The sequence below is a fragment of the Dendropsophus ebraccatus genome, chromosome 1 (assembly GCF_027789765.1).
Source record: "Dendropsophus ebraccatus isolate aDenEbr1 chromosome 1, aDenEbr1.pat, whole genome shotgun sequence".
In the NCBI taxonomy this organism is placed as follows: Eukaryota; Metazoa; Chordata; class Amphibia; order Anura; family Hylidae; genus Dendropsophus; species Dendropsophus ebraccatus.
The window spans coordinates 224,198,896-224,213,930 of NC_091454.1; the positions used below are offsets into that span (position 1 = coordinate 224,198,896).

At 47.5% G+C, this 15,035-nt stretch overlaps 1 protein-coding gene across 5 annotated transcripts in view; it reads left to right on the top strand.

Annotated features, from left to right (window-relative positions):
• Nucleotides 1-2,401: 2,401 nt before the first annotated feature.
• Nucleotides 2,402-15,035, top strand: part of LOC138770541 (uncharacterized) — a 139,814-nt gene continuing 127,180 nt past the window's right edge. The window contains exons 1-2 of one of the 5 annotated variants that reach the window (XM_069949657.1): nt 2,402-2,696; nt 4,571-4,612. The gene's annotated coding sequence lies outside the window, so the exon portion shown is untranslated. Of the gene's footprint in view, nt 2,697-4,570; nt 4,613-13,348; nt 13,398-15,035 lie in introns of those variants that run through there. The other 4 variants (XM_069949655.1, XM_069949642.1, XM_069949650.1 and 1 more) reach the window with 4 other exon arrangements.

Sequence of the window (15,035 nt, forward strand, 5' to 3'; positions counted from 1 at the left end):
TAAAAAAGTAAATTAACACAAACACCCAAATAATCAAAAGAGTCACCAAATACTAGAATCATATAAAAGAATCCAATTATGCTCATTGAAGGGAATGGGCAAGTATCTGCTGCGTATACATTGTGTGTGAAGCTACCCTTATGCAGAATTCACCATGTCCCATTGTATTCATAGGGAATCTATCCCATAGTTCACACTGTAAACTACATGGATTAGCTGCACTATACAGGGTTCAAAGTCACATCCAAAATCTGCATAGTAACCAATCACAGATCCCATAGCAACCAATCACAGCTCAGCTCTCATTACTCACTTTGTGCTGGTAAAGTGAAAGTTGAGCTGTGAATGGTTGCTATGGGACCTGTGATTGGTTGCTATGGGCAACAGAGAGAATCTGACAGCACCGAAAATTTTACCTTGTGATTTATCAAAATAGTATACAAGGCAACACACGCTGCAGAAATTCTGAGAGTAGACTCTCAGACGTTTCTTCAGGGAATTTGAGATTATCCCCCCCATCTTGCAGTGGGCAATAAGGAGGTGGTCACTGTTCTTTATAGCAATTTCTCTGTGAGCAGATTTTGTGGGTTACAGTCTCTGAATACTTTTGAGCACTTTAAGGGGTTAGAAAAACATGATCACTTTCTTTTTTTCCAGAAACAGCGCCACTCTCGTCCTCAGTTTGGGTGCAATATTGCAGCTCTGTTACATTGAAGGGGACTCTTGCACACCCTGTAGGAAGTAGTCACGTGGGGAGAGAAAGTGTAGCGTCAGTTTCCCTCAGATTCTCTGAGGAGTACGACACACCCAGACCAGGCATCCCTGCTGTACTTGTTCCCTGTCAGGGACAGTCCAGTCCAGTTGAGTTGTGTTAGTGGACAGAGACAGACTATATGGAGAACCCAGAGACTTTTCACTTCTAAGCTACAACTACAGACACTATGCAGTGTTAAGCCTCTAAAGGAGGACAAGACAGAGATCACCCCAGCCCATGCCGTGAACCTCTCTTAAAAGTGCAGGGCAGTAACCAAGGACAGAGCAACTCTTCCGGATAGAGCAAAGCAACCATAACCAACGTCTACGTACTCTATCTCACATCGGACACTTAGCTTGACCCAGGTATCATAGTCTGGGGCTTGTGTCACCCTCGTAGGATGGGTACCCCGACACTGCAGGGCAGAAGGGGATTTAGTAAAACACGGGCACAAGTATTCTTCTCTCAAGTATTCTTCTTTCCTCACAAGTATCTCTCTCTCTCTCAAGTTCCGGCAGAGCACACTACTACCCTGGGTTGGGGCTCTCCCGGCAAACTCCTCTACTCTCAACACTAAGCTAAACAAGCTTTGCTACTTTACCTCAGCACTAAGAGTATCTCTCAGCACAGATTCAGTGATCTCAAGTCTGTATCACAGAAGTTATCTATTGACAAGCTGTCCTGTATTGCAAGAGACTATCAGTCAAGCCATTTTATTTATTCTACTGGTACTCAGTGATCATTGCGTCAGCACCTACACATACCGGCTACACCTTCCATGGATTACTCTCCCCTTTCTGTGGGTGGCGGTACCGACAGTCCGGGTGGGTTGTCTTCCCACTCCGGACCACTGTGACAAGAGCCCAAGGAACCCATCACAACCCGGCAGGTCACCGACCATTTCAGGGGACCAGTCACCAAACAAAGTAGTAAGAGTTATAGACCTATAAAACTGGGTGAAGCTTACTCTACAAGACCTTGCAAGGTAGTCGAGCAAAGATCAGTAGAATACGTCGGCTTAGGTTCTTTGTCCTACTGGGGATCAATTTCTTGACTTTTGTAGACTGTCCTGACTAGTGAAGAAGAAACCCAGGCGTAGATAAGGTTAACGCTGTGGACGGTTACCCCACCTGTGGGTTTAGCAGTACCTCTTGTGTAAAGAGTCTCTCATAGAAGAAAATCTGTCTGTCTCTTTGGTTCTTGACAAGGGTCCAGTTGTCTACTGCGGCAGGAACAGTTACCTTTCCCCAGGTGACATAAAACTTAGAAAACCACCCGTACCAGGACACTACACATGTATGGGTTTGCAATATAGGGTCAGGTGGGGAAAGCTCTCCACGCATTTCGCCATCAACGCGGCTTCATCGCCCCACCTCCAAATGGGTTCTGGGATATTGCACAATTATAGCTCGTCCCTTTCTGTATAGGATTCTTCTATGGGGCAGATACCTATATGACTATTGTCCTGTTTACATCTGTTTGACCAATTATCATATCATGTGTTGTTGTTTTTTAAATTATTGAAAACAAAATCAATATTCTGCCGTACAATAGGAAACCTGTATGTTTTGGTTTGTTTTTTTTACAATTACTGTTCTGTTTTTCTCAGATGAAGAAGAGATTGCACAGATTCTACACCAGAAACCTCCCATCTCTGCTATAAGGATGGGGAAGACATTACTGGAGGTCCTGGTGACGGCTCTAAGGAAACTAAAGAAGTCGGGATTCCAGAGATTCATAGAGAAACTGAGTGGTTGTCAAGTAAGAGAACAATATAAAATTATTCCAAAGTATGAGCTGATCGGGAAAGATCCAGAACATGTGGCCGGTCTGATCAATGATTACTATAACTATTCTTATGGGGCTGAGGTGACCCTGGCTGTTCTAGAGGAGATAGGGGAGAAGAAAGTCCGGGAGGAACTCCAGCATGACCTGAGGACAGGTAAGAAGGGATCATCTGTATCTGATACTTATATTATGGAGAATATATCACATATATAACCTGAGGACAGGTAAGAAGGGATCATCTGTATCTGATACTTATATTATGGAGAATATATCACATATATAACCTGAGGACAGGTAAGAAGGGATCATCTGTATCTGATACTTATATTATGGAGAATATATCACATATATAACCTGAGGACAGGTAAGAAGGGATCATCTGTATCTGATACTTATATTATGGAGAATATATTACATATATATAACCTGAGGACAGGTAAGAAGGGATCGTCTGTATCTGATACTTATATTATGGAGAATATATCACATATATAACCTGAGGACAGGTAAGAAGGGATCATCTGTATCTGATACTTATATTATGGAGAATATTTCCTATATATAACCTGAGGACAGGTAAGGAGGGATCATCTGTATCTGATACTTATATTATGGAGAATATATCACATATATAATATGAGGACAGGTAAGAAGGGATCATCTGTATCTGATACCTATATTATGGAGAATATATCACATATATAACCTGAGGACAGGTAAGAAGGGATCATCTGTATCTGATACTTATATTATGGAGAATATATCGCATATATAACCTGAGGACAGGTAAGAAGGGATCATCTGTATCTGATACTTATATTATGGAGAATATATCACATATATAACCTGAGGACAGGTAAGAAGGGATCATCTGTATCTGATACTTATATTATGGAGAATATATCACATATATAACCTGAGGACAGGTAAGAAGGGATCATCTGTATCTGATACTTATATTATGGAGAATAGTTATCACATATATAATAATGATCTATAGAGAAGAATATGGGATTTCAGTGAAAGAAAGAGAACTCTATAACTATTTCTAAAATGTTAAACAATCACAATGAATGAGTATATGTAAGCGGGAAGAGGTGATTTATCTATATGGGTACCCCGTGCACAGTACACCTGTTATGGGCAACTTCTGTGCCACCTAACCAGTTTGGCTTTGTGCCACTCCTCTCCTGGTGTTTGCTGTAGGGTGTTACCTAGTAGAGACCTCTGAGAGTAGTCCAGGCACAGGTAGTGAGTGGCCCAGTGTGCCGAGAGAGGCCAATGGGAGTCACAGAGGAAAAAGGCAGAGACAAGTCCAGGTACTGTCCAAGGTCTTTGGCCGGTGGCATATGTGCATGGTCTGGAACAGCCAAAGAGTGGGTCCTGGACTCCTGATTTCCAAATACTTGTAAATGGTATTGTCAGGGCATACATAGTCATTTGCTATTTTTATAAGTCCAGTTAAGTACTTGTATCGAGGGCCCCATAGCAAACTTTTGATCTGTCCCCCATCCCACTGTAGGTAATCCCCCTGTTTGTTAGCCCTCTACCCAGTAAATAGCATATGTTAGGCATCTCCCCTGGTATCCCTCCAGTAGATAGTGATCCCTAGGGTAGTCATCTCCCCAAGTGACCCCCATGGTAGGCATCTCACCTCTTATGCCCCATGCATGGTGTCCCCTGGAATAGGCATCTCCCCTATTATACTCCCCACCAGTACATAGTGTCCCCCATGGAAGGCATCTCCCTCTGAAGTATGCTGACAGCTCAGAAGGCTCAGTGTATTGCAGGGATGGGCCCCCTGATGTGGTGGGCCCCGTAGCTGCTGCTATGGCTGCTGCAGTGGGAGTTACGCCCCTGCTCGTATCTAGAACAACAGATGCATACAGTAGGTGCTCTCACTAAACATGGCATCAAGGGTCTCATATATTCTTCTTTATCCTCATTTCCTTATCTGTCGTCTATGACACATATACAATAATTTACTTTACAGAGTAACATGTAACTTTCCTGGTTTTATATTCACAGTGGACACTTCGGGACATAGACTGGGCACAGCAATGTATACAGGTAAGAGGATATAGTATATAGTAGTGTCTCAGTATAATCTGATGGATGACACTTCACCATAATGATCGTATAGACAATGGGTTAGTTAATGGTGTGTCACCTATGAAAATGTTTTCCAAATGACCTGTATTTTTCCAATAATTTTCATGACACATGGTCTGCTCCAGCCATCTTCTAAAATAACCATGAGGCGGCAGCAGAGTACACAATATGTAATATATAATCATTATTCATACAGTACAGTGCATTTGGAAAATCTCCAGACCTGGTCACCATCAGTATTCAGAGCGGTTCCTCACCCTTAGTTGATGCTCTTTTGGCAGCGATTCCTTCTCCAGTCTTCTTGGCTATGTAGCCACAAGGTTTACACCTGGATCTCGGCCATTATTCTCTGCAGATCCTTTTTCTCATTGTCAGGTCTCCAGAGAAGTCCCATTAGGTTCAGGGCTCTGGCCGGCCCACTCACGGACATTCAGGGCTGTCCCTAAGCTGCTCCTGTGTTGTCCTGGTTGTGTGCTTGGGGTTATTTACTTCTTGGAAGAAGTTTCTACCAGAGAGCTCTAGGTGAGGTTTACATTGAGAATATCTCTGCACTTTTCTCTGTTTAGTTTTCCCTCACCCCTGACCAGTGTTCCTGTCCCCCACAGGATGCTGCTGCTCCCACCAGGCTTCACTGTAGCAATGGTATGGGGGCAGGCAATGGGCAGTGCCCGGTCTCCTCCTCACTGTAGGGATGGTATGGGGCAGGTGATGGGCAGTGCCCGGTCTCCTCCTCACTGTAGGGATGGTATGGGGCAGGTGATGGGCAGTGTCCGGTCTCCTCCTTACTGTAGGGATGGTATGGGGCAGGTGATGGGCAGTGCCCGGTCTTCTCCTCGGTGATGGGCAGTGCCCGGTCTCCTCACTGTAGGGATAGTATGGGGCAGGTGATTGGCAGTGCCCGGTCTCCTCCTCACTGTAAGGATGGTATGGGGCAGGTGATGGGCAGTGCCCGGTCTCCTCCTTACTGTAGGGATGGTATGGGGCAGGTGATGGGCAGTGCCTGTTCTCCTCCTCACTGTAGGGATGGTATGGGGCAGGTGATGGGCAGTGTCCGGTCTCCTCCTTACTGTAGGGATGGTATGGGGCAGGTGATGGGCAGTGCCTGTTCTCCTCCTCACTGTAGGGATGGTATGGGGCAGGTGATGGGCAGTGCCCGGTCTCCTCCTCACTGTAGGGATGGTATGGGGCAGGTGATGGGCAGTGCTCGGTCTCCTCCTCACTGTAGAGATAGTATGGGGCAGGTGATGGGCAGTGCCAGGTCTTCTCCTCACTGTAGGAATGGTATGGGGCAGGTGATGGGCAGTGCCCGGTCTCCTCACTGTAGGGATAGTATGGGGCAGGTGATGGGCAGTGCCTGGTCTCCTCCTCACTGTAGGGATGGTATGGGGCAGGTGATGGGCAGTGCCCGGTCTCATCCTCACTGTAGGGATGGTATGGGGCAGGTGATGGCAGTGTCTGTCTCCTCCTCACTGTAGGGATGGTATGGGGGCAGGTGATGGGCAGTGCCTGGTCTCCTCCTCACTGTAGGGATGGTATGGGGCAGGTGATGGGCAGTGTCTGTCTCCTCCTCACTGTAGGGATGGTATGGGGGCAGGTGATGGGCAGTGCCTGGTCTCCTCACTGTAGGGATGGTATGGGGGCAGGTGATGGGCAGTGCCTGGTCTCCTCACTGTAGGGATGGTATGGGGGCAGGTGATGGGCAGTGCCTGGTCTCCTCCTCACTGTAGGGATGGTATGGGGCAGGTGATGGGCAGTGTCTGTCTCCTCCTCACTGTAGGGATGGTATGGGGCAGGTGATGGGCAGTGCCCAGTCTCCTTCTCACTGTAGGGATGGTATGGGGGCAGGTGATGGGCAGTGCCCGGTCTCATCCTCACTGTAGGGATGGTATGGGGCAGGTGATGGCAGTGCCCAGTCTCCTCCTCACTGTAGGGATGGTATGGGGACAGGTGATGGGCAGTGCCCGGTCTCCTCCTCACTGTAGGGATGTATGGAGCAGGTGATGGGCAGAGGTCTCGTCCTCACTGTAGGGATGCCATGGGGCAGGTGATGGGCATTGCCCGGTCTCCTCCTCACTGTAGGGATGGTATGGGGCAGGTGATGGGCAGTGCTCGGTCTTCTCCTCACTGTAGAGATAGTATGGGGCAGGTGATGGGCAGTGCCCAGTCTTCTCCTCGGTGATGGGCAGTGCCCGGTCTCCTCACTGTAGGGATAGTATGGGGCAGGTGATGGGCAGTGCCTGGTCTCCTCCTCACTGTAGGGATGGTATGGGGCAGGTGATGGGCAGTGCCTGGTCTCCTCCTCACTGTAGGAATGGTATGGGGCAGGTGATGGGCAGTGCCCGGGCTCCTCACTGTAGGGATGGTATGGGGCAGGTGATGGGCAGTGTCTGTCTCCTCCTCACTGTAGGGATGGTATGGGGGCAGGTGATGGGCAGTGCCCAGTCTCATTCTCACTGTAGGGATGGTATGGGGGCAGGTGATTGGCAGTGCCCGGTCTCTTCCTCACTGTAGGGATGGTATGGGGCAGGCAATGGGCAGTGCCCGGTCTCTTCCTCACTGTAGAGATAGTATGGGGGCAGGTGATGGGCAGTGCTCGGTCTCCTCCTCACTGTGGGGATGGTATGGGGCAGGTGATGGCAGTGCCCGGTCTCCTCCTCACTGTGGGGATGGTATGGGGCAGGTGATGGGCAGTGCCTGGTCTCCTCCTCACTGTAGGGATGGTATGGGGCAGGTGATGGGCAGTGTCTGTCTCCTCCTCACTGTAGGGATGGTATGGGGGCAGGTGATGGGCAGTGCCCAGTCTCCTTCTCACTGTAGGGATGGTATGGGGGCAGGTGATTGGCAGTGCCCGGTCTCTTCCTCACTGTAGGGATGGTATGGGGCAGGTGATGGCAGTGCCCGGTCTCCTCCTCACTGTAGGGATGGTATGGGGCAGGTGATGGGCAGGGGTCTCCTCCTCACTGTAGAGATAGTATGGGGGCAGGTGATGGGCAGTGCTCGGTCTCCTCCTCACTGTAGGGATGGTATGGGGCAGCTGATGGGCAGTGCCCGGTCTCCTCCTCACTGTAGGGATGGTATGGGGCAGGTGATAGGCAGTGCCCGGTCTCCTCCTCACTGTAGGGATGGTATGGGGCAGGTGATGGGCAGGGGTCTCCTCCTCACTGTAGAGATAGTATGGGGGCAGGTGATGGGCAGTGCTCGGTCTCCTCCTCACTGTAGGGATGGTATGGGGCAGGTGATGGGCAGTGCCCGGTCTCCTCCTCACTGTAGGGATGGTATGGGGCAGGTGATAGGCAGTGCCTTGTTTCCACCAGACATGATGGTAGAATGGGTAGAGGCCAAAAAGTTCATTCATGGTTTCTAAAATGGCATACATCTATGTCCCCTGGTTGCCTTCATGGGGTGTCAAAGGGTTGGTACTGACGATGACATCTTAGGGTTTAATCAGTTGGGATCAGACTCATGTCCATCCCCTGCAGTTACAGAAGGCTCCCGGCTATGTTATACTGGCAGAGTTCTGCTGCTTCATTGTAGCAGAGCCGCTTGGTTGGTGACAGAGGGAGCTCCCCCTCACTGTCAAAACCCAAAGATGCCACAGTCGCTAATGATGCTACAGTCTCTAAAGGGGTAATCTGTCTGTTTTGGACTCATCACCAATCCTGATAATTGTAGCAGGATCCTGGCTTTGTGTTACAGTCATGCTGCCTGAGTGTGCAGGCACGGCGGCAGTGCCTCTGTGGTCATACCTGAACTCTGCCCGAGCAAAACTGTTATGGCCTTAGCCACTATGCCGAACAGAGCCCAGGGGAAATGGCAGCGAGTTAAGATGGAATAAGAGTTTAATCTACACTCACTGGCCACTTTATTAGGTACACCTGTCCAACTGCACGTTACCACTTAATTTCTAATCAGCCAATCACATGGCGGCAACTCAGTGCATTTAGGCATGTAGACATGGTCAAGACAATCTCCTGCAGTTCAAACCGAGCATCAGTATGGGGAAGAAAGGTGATTTGAGGCCTTTGAATGTGGCATGGTTGTTGGTGCCAGAAGGGCTGGTCTGAGTATTTCAGAAACTGCTGATCTACTGGGATTTTCCATCTCTAGGGTTTACATAGAATGGTCCGAAAAAGAAAAAACATCCAGTGAGCGGCAGTTCTGTGGGCGGAAATGCCTTGTTGATGCCAGAGGTCAGAGGAGAATGGGCAGACTGGTTCGAGCTGATAGAAAGGCAACAGTGACTCAAATAGCCAACCATTACAACCAAGGTAGGCAGAAGAGCGTCTCTGAACGCACAGTACGTAGAACTTTGAGGCAGATGGGCTACAGCAGCAGAAGACCACACCGGGTGCCACTCCTTTCAGCTAAGAACAGGAAACTGAGGCTACAATTTGCACAAGCTCATCGAAATTGGACAGTAGAAGATTGGAAAAACGTTGCCTGGTGATGAGTCTCGATTTCTGGTAGGGTCAGAATTTGACGTCAACAACATGAAAGCATGGATCCATCCTGCCTTGTATCAACGGTTCAGGCTGGTGGTGGTGGTGTCATGGTGTTGGGAATATTTTCTTGGCACTCTTTGGACCCCTTGGTACCAATTGAGCATCGTTGCAACGCCACAGCCTACCTGAGTATTGTTGCTGACCATATCCATCCCTTTATGACCACAATGTACCCAACATCTGATGGCTACTTTCAGCAGGATAATGATAATAATAAGATTCATTTCTCACTGTGATAATTGCGGAACTCTAAAGAAATAGTAAGTAAAATGCTAGAGACATCCGCAGACATGTAATGATGTCTCATTCTCCTCTCACTCTCCAGACAGGGTGAACTTTATAGACGATCACCGATCAGATCTCCCTAGAAGGATAACAGATGTAGATCCAGCTCTATGTTATCTCTAGAACCAGAAGCTGTTGACTCAGGAACAGTTCAAGGGACTGATGAAGATGAGAACGTCCCAGGAGAAGATGAGAGAACTATGTGATATTATCAGACACTGGTAGGATACATGGAAGTATACGGCGTACACAGTGCTCCGAAAATACAATGAGGAAATCATCAGAGACTTGACAAAGAAAGACAGGTTGAGGAGAAATGCTCAGTTACAACTCCTCAATAGTAAGTCATCCAAGGCTTTATTCTATCCCAACAATTCCTTTTTGGTTGGTAATACAGTCATATGAAAAAGTTTGGGCACCCCTATTAATCTTAATCATTTTTAGTTATCAAAATGTAAGTTTTTGCAACAGCTATTTCAATTTGATATATCTAATAAGTGATGGACACAGTAATATGTTTATTGTACTAACAGAAAATGTACAATATGCATTCAAACACAATTTGACAGGTGCAAAGGGATGGGCACCCTTATCATTTTCTTGATTTGAATCCTCCTAACTACTTTTTACTGACTTACTGAAGCACTAAATTGGTTTGGTCACCTCATTGAGCTTTGAACTTCATAGCCAGGTGTATCCAATCATGAGAACAGGTATTTAAGGTGGCCAGCTGCACGTTGTTCTCCTATTTGAATCTTCTCTGAAGAGTGACACCATGGGCTCCTCAAAACAACTCTCAAAGGATCTGAAAACAAAGATTGTTCAACATAGTTGTTCAGGGGCAGGATACAAAAAGTTGTCTCAGAGATTTAACCTGTCAGTTTCCACTGTGAGGAACATAGTAAGGGAATGGAAGACCACAGGGACAGTTCTTGTTAAGCCCAGAAGTGGCAGGCCAAGAAAAATATCAGAAAGGCAGAGAAGAGGAATGGTGAGAACAGCCAAGGACAATCCACAGAGCACCTCCAAAGACCGGCAGCATCATCCTGCTGCAGATGGTGTCACTGTGCATCGGTCAACAATACAGCGCACTTTCCACAAGGAGAAGCTGTATGGGAGAGTGATGCGAAAGAAGCCGTTTCTGCAAGCACGCCACACACAGAGTCACCTGAGGGATGCAAGCACGCCACACACAGAGTCACCTGAGGGATGCAAGCACGCCACACACAGAGTCACCTGAGGGATGCAAGCACGCCACACACAGAGTCACCTGAGGGATGCAAGTACGCCACACACAGAGTCACCTGAGGTATGCAAGCACGCCACACACAGAGTCACCTGAGGTATGCAAGCTCGCCACACACAGAGTCACCTGAGGGATGCAAGTACGCCACACACAGAGTCACCTGAGGGATGCAAGCACGCCACACACAGTCACCTGAGGGATGCAAGCACGCCACACACACAGTCACCTGAGGGATGCAAGCACGCCACACACAGAGTCACCTGAGGGATGCAAGCACGCCACACACAGAGTCACCTGAGGGATGCAAAAGCACATTTGGACAAGCCAGTTTCATTTTGGAAGAAGGTCCTGTGGACTGATGAAACAAAGATTGAGTTGTTTGGTCATACAAGAAGGCCTTATGCAATGGGTCAAAAAAACACAACATTCTAAGAAAAACACTTACTACCCACTGTAAAATTTGGTGGAGGTTCCATCATGCTTTGGGGCTGTGTGGCCAATGCTGGCACCGGGAATCTTGTTAAAGTTGAGGGTCGCATGGATTCCACTCAGTATCAGCAGATTCTTGAGAATAATGTTCAAGAATCAGTGACGTAGTTAAGGTTACGCCGGGGATGGATATTTCAGCAAGACAATGATCCAAAACACCGCTCCAAATATACTCAGGCAGTCATGCAGAGGAACAATTACAATGTTCTACAATAGCCATCCCAGTCCTCAGACCTGAATATCATTGAACATCTGTGGGATCATTTGAAGTGGGCTGTCCATGCTCGGCGACCATCAAACTTAACTGAACTGGAATTGTTTTGTTAAGAGGAATGGTCAAAAATACCTTTAAGAAATAGTGAAGGAAAAAGGACTATTGTGGTGAGCCCAGCATGTTATACAAAAAGCCACTTTATTAGATGATCATAAAGTGCAGAGTACATAGAAAGTGCAATTATTCCATAAGTGTGCAATAGAGGTGTGAATGAGTTATTAAAAAAGGTAGGGTGCTGTCAGGTAAGGTGGACCTGTTATACCCTACCTAGTTGAGGGACCGCTGGGTAAGGCGTCCCTCCGCCAGACGGTATCTGGCCCTGCACTGATTCGTCATATAGAGGTATGTAGGCTGTCAAGAAAGTATATATGTCAGATGGATGGCTTTAGTAAAATAGGCACCGATTGGTGCAGTAAGGGGAGTTAGGAGACTAAGATGGTGTCTCAGGTCAGTACACGGCAATAATGACTCACAACATTCGTATATGCCATCGTATGTGCTCTCTACAATTCCTGTGATATTAGGAGTGGGTAGCAAGTTTCCACTTCTTCCAGTTACTCCGACGTGTTTCCCCTCGGTGGTGTACAGAGGTTCATCAGGGAGGTATCATGGAAGTATTATGGTTTTGGTGGTCTGGGGGACCATCTATGTTGAATAGAGAAGAGGAAAGGAGGGGGGAGTTATAGTGTGCTCAGTAATGGGGCACCCCTCACAAGCAAATTCTGGTTGATGGTAAAAGTATACCTTAGTGTGGAAATGGTCTTAGAAGCGGTTGGTGTTCCATAGAGAATAAATGAGGAACAAACTGATAGGACTTACATTTAGAAATGTCTTAGCGTGTCAATGATGTGTGGCATGCCGTCAGGGCTATATTCTCAAGGGAAAGAGATGCTGCGTCCCTTCCTAAAAAGGTGATACACTTAGGTTAAGAGATAGACATGGAGATACGGTCTCAGAGGGAGAAATGGTGTAAAAAAGAATCAGTGAACTTCCATCTAGTTGCGCAGAGGCAGCTTCCTGTCCTGAGGCGCCTGGTGTGCAGCTGCCGAGAGCTGCTTTATATGGGTAAAGGAGACACATGGCGGCGGTCACATGACCGCATTAGAGAGGAGGCATGTGATCCTGTGTGATGACGTCATCCCCCGCACATGTGCAGTACAGCCCCTAGTGTCCAGTGTACTGGCAATGTTGTGGGCAAGTAGTCTTATGCGTTCCTGTTGGTTTGTTGACCATAGTTTAAGCAGAGAAATGTTCTGAAGATCAGTTACATTGTCTACAGACCTAAGGGAGGTGGTTTAAATAAGAGTTTGATTTAAGTTAGATAATGTTCCACATTGAAGTATTGGTAGCCGTATTCTGCTGACATCTAGTGGACAAATGGATGAATTGCAGGATGCTATTAAAGGACAACTCCCACAAAAATTTTTTTTTGCTCATTTAACACACATTACAAAGTTATATAACTTTGTAATGTGGTTAAATACCCGGCCTGGCCCCCTTCCCCCACTTTCGGACCCCCGACCCCCCACCCCGGAAGTTAAAGAATGTATACATTACCTATTACGATCGTCACGGTCCTCTTCTCCGGGGCGGCATCTGGTGACGACGACGTCAGAGCCGAGGGGCGGTCCGGGTCTTCTTCCTCCTCGGCGTCTTCATGCAAAGTGAATGGGGATGAAAAGGCTGCTGGTGCACATGCGCACCAGCAGCCTTTTCATTGGCTGGAGCGCATCACATGGCTTCCAGCTTGCTCAGCCCTGATTGGCTGAGCTTGCTGGAAGCCATGTGATGCGCTCTAGCCAATGAAAAGGCTGCCGGTGCGCAAGCGCACTGGCAGCCTTTTCCATCCCCTGGACCCGGAAGTCGGAGACATCGCTGGATGGCGGACGGCGGCGACGGAGAGGCGGACGGCGGGCGAATCGAGTGGCGATCGTCACCGGAGAGATGGTGAGTATGGTGTCTGTGTGTGTCTGTGTTTTTTTTTTTTTTGGGGTCCCGCGGGAGTTGTCCTTTAAATATAATGGGATAGTCACAGCAGGGTAATGGATGAATTGCTGTGAGTAAAGGATATACATGCAAAGGGAGTGGCAAGATTGGTTTGGCAATTGTTCAAGTAGCGGGGTAGGTTCAGAAAGAAGATTTTCATTATGTGTCTTAGATAAAACTCGTAAAGAGAGGCTGGTCATTGAGGCCCAGTGGTTCCAATGTCTTCAATTTGAATATCCATTCCGTCTCTTTTCGGAATAGACGATTGTCCAGGTCCCCGCCTCTCTCGTCAGCCTGGATGACCTCTATCATTTGAAAGGAGATAGCATAAGGATCCTCCTTGTGGGATGATCTCATGTGTAGGGCTAGAGGTTTTTCTCTTGTGTTTTTTATGTCTCCTATGTGTTCCAGTATTCTTTTCCGAAATTGGCGTTTGGTTTTACCCACATAGGATTTGGGGCATGAACATATGGCCAGATAAATCACCCCTGCAGTCTTACAATTAGCAAAATGTTTGTTATCGAAGGGGCGTGTTCCTTGGTGGGTGCTGAAGGTGCTGGACACCTTGATGTATTGGCAGGCTTTGCATGTTCCACATCTGTACGTGCCCTTCCTCGGGGGTACACGTCCGGGGGCTGGTGCAGTGTAATGGCTGTGGGTTAGAAGGTCCCCTAAGTTGCGTCCTCTTCTGTAAGTGATGAGTGGTCTTGGGGAGACCAACTCTGCAGTGAGAGGGTCTGATTTGAGGATTGGCCAGAATTTCTCAAAAATGCTTCGTATTTGAGGAGCTGCTGTATCAAAAGTGCCGATGATGCGTGTGTCTGTGGAAATGGTGGGTTCCTGTTTCCTCCTGGGGACTAGTAGCTCTTCTCGTGGTTTATTTTTAGCGTATTGATATGCTGCTTTCAGGATTCGATTTGGGTACCCTCGGTCTCTGAACCTTTGTCTCAACAGATTTGCTTCTTGTTGGAAAGCTTCCTCCGTCGTGCAGTTTCTCCGAATTCTGAGATATTGGCCTTTCGGAATCCCCTTCTTTAGGCTGAGGGGATGATGACTCTCCCAGTTGAGCAGGCTGTTCCCAGCTGATGGCTTCCGGAAGCAAAGGTTTAATCTCCCTCAGTCTGCCTTATTCCGATACTTTCAGTTAAGGCACGCTTGCAGAGTACAGTTTGGGGGAGAACCCATTATATTGGATTGTGGCCCCATTGAAGGGGTGATACGTAGGGGCCCTCTGCAGAAACCGGTATCATCATTATACTCAACGATAAAGGGGTAGTCCACCAAAAAAAATTTCTTTCAAATCAACTGGTGCCATAAAGTGCCAGAGATTTGTAATTCACTTCTATTAAAAAATCTTAAGTCTTCCAGTACTTATCAGCTGTTGTGTGTCCAGCAGGAAGTGGTGTTTTCTTTCATGTCTGACACAGTGATCTCTGTTGCCTCCTCTGTCCATGTCAGGAACTGTCCAAAGCAGCAGCAAATCCCCATAGAAAACCTCTCCTGCTCTCCAGACTGGAAATAATACAACTTCCTGTTGGGCATACATCAGCTGATAAGTACTGGAAGGCTTGAGATTTTTAATAGAAGTAAATTACAAAT